This window comes from Pelmatolapia mariae, linkage group LG14 (genome assembly GCF_036321145.2).
Source record: "Pelmatolapia mariae isolate MD_Pm_ZW linkage group LG14, Pm_UMD_F_2, whole genome shotgun sequence".
Taxonomy (NCBI): Eukaryota; Metazoa; Chordata; class Actinopteri; order Cichliformes; family Cichlidae; genus Pelmatolapia; species Pelmatolapia mariae.
Window position 1 is genome coordinate 40200768 of NC_086239.1, and position 8785 is coordinate 40209552.

Consider the following 8785-nt stretch of genomic DNA (forward strand, 5'->3'; position numbering starts at 1 on the left):
GAACGCTATAACCAAGTGGCCGGCATAGTGTACAGGAACATCTGTGCCGAGTATAACCTGGAAGTCCCGAGGTCAAAATGGGAGATGCCCCCAAGGGTGATGGAGAATGACCGAGCTAAGATCCTGTGGGACTTCCAGATACAGACGGACAAAATGGTGGTGGCTAACCAACCGGACATAGTGGTGGTAGACAAACAGGAGAAGACGGCCGTAGTGATCAATGTAGCGGTTCCGAATGACAGCAACATCAGGAAGAAGGAACACGAGAAGCTGGAGAAATACCAAGGGCTCAGAGAAGAGCTCGAGAGGATGTGGAGGGTGAAGGTAACGGTGGTCCCCGTGGTAATCGGAGCACTAGGTGCGGTGACTCCCAAGCTAGGCGAGTGGCTCCAGCAGATCCTGGGAAGAACATCGGAGATCTCTGTCCAGAAGAGCGCAGTCCTGGGAACAGCTAAGATACTGCGCAGGACCCTCAAGCTCCCAGGCCTCTGGTAGAGGACCCGAGCTTGAAGGATAAACCGCCCGCAGGGGCGAGATGGGTGTTTTTTATTACAGCAATGAGCTTGAACTCTGGGTCAAAGATTAAAGTTGCAGTTATTTATATTTCCTATCACCTTAAATCTTCACTCAAAGACAAGTATCTTTGACAGTGTATATATAGATGTGTTATATATAAGAGACAAATATTGTTCGTCTAATATGTTGGCATTACTAAATTTGGCTCAATGCTTTCATACATGTGTAAAAAGGAAAATGTACTAGCTGTGAAAACTGTTCCTGATAGAATGAAGAGTAGACTGATATATTAAATATTCCTTTATTGGGTGAGAAAATCAGACCATGTCATAACTGCTTTAAGTCATACAGAATAGATATCAGAGCCTTAAACAGGCTGACTTCTGCTAAATGGGTCAAACTGGGCAGAAAGTATACAAACACATAACATCCTTATAGAATATGATGTAACACTATAGATCAACTTACCTCAGAATATATAAAGCATATAAACAATTACAGCAATATGATGCAACAAACACAGCAGTGCTACTAATCCAAAATACTCAAAGCTTCATAGAACTGAAACAAACATTTATTTTTAGCTCCATTCTGCTGCTGATACATACTTTAGGTTTCTGAATATTAAACTTGTTGCTGCCTTTCATAGTGTGTAACTTGAAGGCCCTGAGTACTTTCTCCCACACTGAAAACACTGGAATGATAACATTATTTGAACATTACCTAATAAGACTGATTCAGGACAGACAATTAGTTATGTTAAACTTTCCTAGCAGTCCTTCACAAACAGGGAACAGTCTGTCTATTCTCTCCATCTGTCAGCTGCTGCTGGCTCTTCCTCCTCCTCTTCCTCACACACTGCTGAGTTTGTCCTGGTGGATCATCAGGGGTGCAAAGCCTCACAGATGATGTGCAGCAGTGGGTCCCTCAGTCTGTCCTCACTCTGGACACTTGCAGTCGTCACACATGGAAATCAAATGTGTGATAAGCTGCAGGATTCAAACACAAGTGTAACTTATAAATACATGTTCATACTTTTATTCCACAATCAGAGAGAAAGAAACAGAGAGAGAGTGCAGGACAGACAGACAGGTGACAGTCTCAGGTGTATACACTGCTACAAAACAGCACAAGAGAAGGAGGATTTAGTGTTTGTGTTATTACGAGTGCTAAACAAGAAGAGTTCCAGATGGTCCAGTGGACACATGTGTGACTCCTGTGATTAAAGCATCTTTCTTTCAGCTTAACGAGTGAACCGTCAGCTCGTTCAAACACACGTTAAAGTCCGTTTGGCTCGACACCACCGAACAGAGGCAGCAATATAACATAGCTAACATTAACAGTGCAGTGAATCCTGCTTGTGCCGTGATATTCAGGACTGCAAACCGAGCAGCATCACTGACTTTCAGCTTGTTGTGTTTGTGGATATATGACTGACTTTAATTATCCATAAAATCATCACATTCTCTGTAAGATTAAGGTCGACTATATATATATATATATATATATATATATATACAAGTAAAGGCTTTAAAACCAAGTTTACGCTGAAAGTACAAACATCACTAATGTCACATAACTTTGCCGACATGTGGCCAACAGTAATGTTTTAATGTTCTTCATTATTAAACATTCGCACATAAATAAGTGACATAACATTCAGTACTTACTTTTGACAGTTCACTCTTCAGCCGCTCCCTTCTGCCGTATTTTGCGGCAAAATTATCCACACCCACCGCCGCGCTATGAATTGTGGGATATATGGGACCACGAAGCGTGCACCGGACCATGCTTGATATTTGGGGAAATTGACGGCGCATTTGGAGTATGCATTTGAAGTACACTTTGAATTGGGACAGCCGTCGTTGCGTGGCGGTGACGTATTCGCACTTGAAATGCGTACTTCAAGCGTGCAGACCCTGAATTTGGACACAGCCTCTGTGTTTCATGCAGTCTGTGTCGCGTCGTCTGTGTTCCCACCCCCATGTTGTCACAGCCAGTCTTTGTATTCATAGTTATGGTTTCCTGTGTCTTCATAGTTTATCCTAGTATTACTTTCCCAGTTTAGTTATAGTTTAGTTTTGTCACTGCGCTTCTGCCTTGTTTGCACTCCTTGTCACCAGCCACAATAAAGGCTCGCTTTCTGTTAAGTTCACTCCCGTCTACTCACTTGTGTACGCACCTGGGTCCATCACACACACCAACGCACGGCCTGTCTCGACAGATCGTGACAGTAATGTTGAATTTGTTCATAGACAATCCTCTCCATAATTTTACTTAAAACAGGGAGTAGACTAATAGGTCTGCTATTGACACCATTAAAAACGTAATTCTTGTTTTTAGGAATGGGAATTATTTTCGATTCTTTCCACTGCAATGGAAATAAGCTGCATGCCAAAGATGTCACGGCCGGCAGGATCGGCAAGGCGCTGAACAGCATCACTCCACTCCTAGCCCCCCTTCTCTCCTCTTTTTCCTCTCTCTCCCCCTCTCTCCCCTGTTTTGCCGGGGCGGAACTCATGGCGGGTTCACGCCCTTGGTCCACGCCTTCTCGGATTGTGCACACCTGGGCCTCATCAGACCAGCTGGTATATCAGAAGGAGGAGATCAGCTGTTCAGCGCTGGATTGTTGTGAAGGCTTCTGTCAGTACACACCCAGCTCAAGTTTCCCGTGCCTCTGTCTCTGAGACTTAACGTGTTCCTTTGTTCCTAGATTCCCCGGACCCGTTCCCGTGTTTCCCCGTGTGGTGTGTGGAAGGAGTGACAGGTCGCTAGTGGAGAGGAGAGAGGCTGTTTGGAGCGCGAGTGTGGTTTCCCCGTTTTCCCTGGAGCCCTGGACCCCTGCCCCTCACGTCTTGTATATAGCACTAACCCCGCACTGTCTATACATACACTCGGTGAAGATTTGTAATAAACTATCTCTGTGTGAACGCTACCCAGGAGTCCTGCGAGTGGATCCTCTAAGCAGCTCGTGACAAAAGATCTATTAAATATGTGACATATAGGAAGGGACACAAACTTGGCTGCAACTTTGAGCAGTTTACTGTCTATGTTATCAGAGCCGGAGGATGTATCGTCAGGAAGTGATATTAATAAGCGCTCTACCATCTCCGCATTCACTGCCTCAAACTTAAATTGGCAATTCTTATTATTCATGATAACATCCTGTATAAGACGACGTGATAAGGTGGGATCGCCTCTGCTCATATTAGATTTTAAATTTGTTATTTTATTGCTGTAGTAATTCACAAAATAATTGGCTATGTCCTTAGCTTTACTTATAAACGTACCACCCGTGTAGATGTGAGACACCACTGGAGCAAGATCTCTACCCATTATATTATTTAAAACTTTCCACACCTTCTTGCTGTCCTTATTGGCCTCCTTGAGCTTAAGTTAATAATATTCTTTCTTCTTGCGCCTATTCAATTTAGTTACTTGATTTCTTAACTCGCGATATCTTGCCCACTCTTGTGGACTGACAGACTTATGTGTTTTTGCTTTTGCTATATCCCTTTCTGACATTGCAGCCTTAAGTTCATTATCTAGCCAAGGTGCATAGTTCTTTTTAACAGTAAATCTTTTTAAGGGGGCATGTTTGTCAGCCAGGTAGCAAAAGTTTTCAATAAACATAGATAATGCCAAATCAGGGTCACGCTCGAGGCAGATGTCAGTCCAGTGAATTTCCTTTACGTCTTTAATATACTTGTCTGCATTGAAATTTTTGTATGATCTATGAAAAATAATCTTTTGTGCAGTTTTCAGTGGTTTCATTTTCTTGGTCAAACCTACAAGATTATGGTCACTATAACCAACTGGAATAGAAACAATATTAGAGCAATGCTCAGGAACATTTGTATATATGTGATCAATACATGATGATGACCTATGACCTCCTGCGTTGACCGTGACCCGGGTGGGAATGGTGATCATCTGAGACAGGCAACAAGCCGACGCTGAGCTCATCTTTTTCCTTAAAGGACAAGAAGGAGCTGACCAATTGATGTTAAAGTCTCCTAATAAGAACATGTCTTTGTTTTCCTCAGTTACTCTTTCCAGCATTTCACGGATTTGTTCTACATACAACATATTACTACTTGGGGGTCTATAGCAGCAACCTACTAATACAGGCCTGCCATAGAGCGTGTGTAACTGAACCCACACAATTTCCAGATCATCAAACATTAAGTCCATTCGTAGTTTGCTTGCCATATTATCATTAATGTATAAGGCTACGCCCCCTCCAAATCTGTTTCTGTCCTTCCTATACAACTTATAACCTTTTATTTCAAATTCATTATTCTCAAAGGCATCGTCTAAATGAGTCTCGGAAATAGCCAGCACGCTTATCATATTTATTGACAACAGTGACTGAATTTCCTGAATCTTATATATAAGGCTACAAATATTGACATGAGCTACTGAAAAATCTTTACTGGAGAGTCCGGGAATAAGTATAGGGTCAGACATTTGCAGACCGATCGATCTCAACAGCTACAAATGACAACATTGCTGAAGTCTAAATATTAATTCCGGCGTTCTGTGACCTCGGTTTAACAATTAATTTGTCATATTTCAGGACGGCAATATCACCTCTGTCTCTGGCCGCTCTCAGCTGTGGTAACAGTTCTTTCCTCTTCTTCCTGATGGACTCTGGAAAATCCTCGTTGATGTAAAGATTGGTACCTTTCAGTTTTTTGGCAGATGAGAAAATTAATTGTTTGTCTTTAAATCTTTGTAGTCTGACCACAATCTGCCTGGCTCGTCCATTTTCCTTGTATGGACCGACTCTGTGAACGCGTTCAATTTGAATGCTGTCACTATCCAGGCCCAGCTTTTTCTTCAGCATGTGTCGGACTTTCTCCTCTAATCCTTCCCACGTTTCTGCTTTTTCATCTATTAATCCATCCACCACAATGTTGTTCCTTCTCGATTGATTTTCTAAATAATCCATCTTGGTTGTTAATTCTCTGTGTTCCTCGCGTATGCTGCTGACCGCCGATTCAAACTCTTTTAGTTTGCTTTTAATGCACCTCTCTTCAGTTTGCAGCTCGGTGACAACCCCATCCGCGAATTGCAGGCTGGATTTAACATCCTGTACATCCCTTAGAATGCTGTCCAACCTTTTGTTAGTTCCATCCATGATTAATTGGACAAATGTCTTAAAGTTATCTTGCTGTTGGTGAATCAGATCTTTGTAAAACTCCTGTTGCTGTTCCAGCATAGCGTTCAGCGTGCTAACACTGACATAGCCGTCATCCTCTGCCGGTAGCGCCTTAACGGCCTTCGGGGGCATATCGACCAGATCGTTTTGCCCCCCCACCCGTGAAGATTGCTTCGTGTACAATGGAGTTCACAAAAACGTATATGTCAATCAAATTATACGTGATACGGTGCGACGTTCTTTCCACGCTCGCTGCTGTGAACTCGACGCTCTCAGACTGTTACCGCTCTGTGGGCTCCTACAGGGAAGAATTCAGCACAACACAAACGTCGAGAAGATGTTGATCCCACTACTGTGTTTGTTCTGAGAGCTGGGTCAGAACCTCATCCCTCTATCCAGTGAGAGCAGTAATCCACAAATACAATGAGGTACACAACGCTACCACCCAGGCATCACTATGACCAGTGAAGGTCAAGCTACTTGAAAAACGTAATTAGTAACTAATTACTGATTACTTCTCCAAAAAATTACCGATTACTTATTTTCAAAAGTAATTAGTTACTTAGTTACCTTTTAAAAACATGATACACAACCCGAATACGTAAGAAAGCAACAGACCTTTCAGCACAATTCTATTTTTTCTGCATTTTTTCCGTCATATAAAATATATAAAATGAAAAAGTCTCTTTTTAAAACTTGTTTTATTAGTTTTAATCTTTTAACTTTATGCATCAAGCAAACATTAAATTATATGCAACATTCTTTGACTGGAAGAAATGTGTTTAACATTTAAACCTATGTTCTGCATATTCCAGCATATAAAATAAAATCATGTTTTGTGTTTACACTCTTTCAAATAGATGAAAGTAAAACACAGCAGAAAATCAATAAAATCAAAGACTCAGCAGCTCTTAAATCTATTGTCACCTGTTTAGCAGGAGTGGGGCGGGTGGAGGTTTGCCCACAGTGGTCATGTCAGTGGGCAGATCCGGGGGTTTCTCAAAGTAATGTGATTACTTCCAAGCTTTAAACACTGCACGGTCATATTCTCCATCACTCCATATTATCCATTGTTGATGTACACCCATCTGTTACCACTAAAGTCGCACGCACTCATGTCATTGTCATGAGACACTCTCACAAACAAAATCACGGTTTAATAATGCAGTAACACAGCGAGCTTACGCGAAAGTAACAGTAATTTAATGAATTTTTGTAATAGTAATCCCTTACTTTACTCTTACTTGTAATGCATTACTGCCCATCTCTGACTATGACACAGTGAGTGTATGTTAACGTCACAGCTTCAGTCGTTCTTTCTTTACAACATCTTCACTTCATAATTCCACAAAAGTTCTGACAGTCACACATTTGATTGAATTTTCCACTCAGCCAATTATGGCCCTCCCTGATCCTGGTCATGGTGGACGGATGACCCTCCCTCATCCTGGTTGTGGTGGAAGGATGCCCCTCCCTCATCCTGGTCATGGTGGACGGATGCCCCTCCCTCATCCTGGTCATGGTGGACGAATGCCCCTCCCTCATCGTGGTCATGGTGGAAGGATTCCCCTCCCTCATCCTGGTTGTGGTGGATGGATGCCCCTCCCTCATCCTGGTCATGGTGGAGGGATGCCCCTCCCTCATCCTGGTCATGGTGGACGGATGCCCCTCCCTCATCCTGGTCATGGTGGAGGGATGCCCCTCCCTCATCCTGGTCATGGTGGACGGATGCCCCTCCCTCATCCTGGTCATGGTGGACGAATGCCCCTCCCTCATCGTGGTCATGGTGGAAGGATTCCCCTCCCTCATCGTGGTCATGGTGGAAGGATTCCCCTCCCTTATCTTGGTCGTGGTGGAAGGATTCCCCTCCCTCATCCTGGTCATGGTGGAGGGATGCCCCTCCCTCATCCTGGTCATGGTGGACGAATGCCCCTCCCTCATCCTGGTCATGGTGGACGAATGCCCCTCCCTCATCCTGGTCATGGTGGATGGATGCCCCTCCCTCATCCTGGTTATGGTGGACGGATGCCCCTCCCTCATCCTGGTCATGGTGGATGGATGCCCCTCCCTCATCCTGGTCATGGTGGATGGATGCCCCTTCCTCATCCTGGTCATGGTGGACGGATGACCCTCCCTCATCCTGGTCATGGTGGACGGATGCCCCTCCTTGACTGTGATTATGGCTGATGGATGCGTCTACCTGATTGTGGTCATGTTTAGGATGTGTCTGAGTACAGAATGACCGCTCAGGTCTTATAAACTCTGCTTGAAATGTTGTTGCCCGTCTTAAATTAAGATGGGCAACAACTTCCTCGGCTGTGGTAAAGATGAAACTGAACTTGACACTGTGAAGGTGATGTATGGGACAGACCAGCAGCCTGACAACTGAATTCAGCTCGTTCTTATTGAACTTACACAGAAGGTTCATTTCAGGGCACGGATGCTTTCAATTTTACACGTGTGTCTTCTCTCAAAATGCAGCTGCTGTTGTGGAAAAACGAGCTGAGCGTAGGTTTGCCATCACTTATCAGCTGGCAAATTAAGAACATCTCATTACAACTTTTGTGGTGTTGTCCTCTTGTGGGTGGTGGGGAGGACACAGGAGGCACTGTATAGGTTCAGTGCTTGGTGGATTGGGTGGCAGTCAGGGGTAGAGGTCTTGGCATTCTGATCCCTGGATTCCAAAAATGGCTTGTGGGTATCGCCTCGCTGGTATAGAAGGAGGCGGAGCTGGTGTGTGAGGTTGGGAGATCAGGGTGATCATGTGGATGGAGGGCTTCCTGCTGCCGCTGACCTGTTCATCTACGGCCTCAAACTGGCCAATGTCAGCAACAGCTTGAGCATGTGTGCGACGTGCACTCTGACCGGCCCGACCCTCAGGACCCTTGTTTAATCGTGTCTGAGTCCCTCTGTGTGCTCTCTGTCTCTGCATCACATCTGAACTCTGATTTTATTTTCCTTTTTTCACTCTCTGAGTTTAAATCTGATTTAATCAAGTTTCAAAAATGAACATTTTCACTTTTGTGTTTTAAATTTCTGCTGTTAAATCAGAGTTGTGACACAGTTATTAGAGCAGACGTCCAGTAGGATGAACTTCATTTCCCA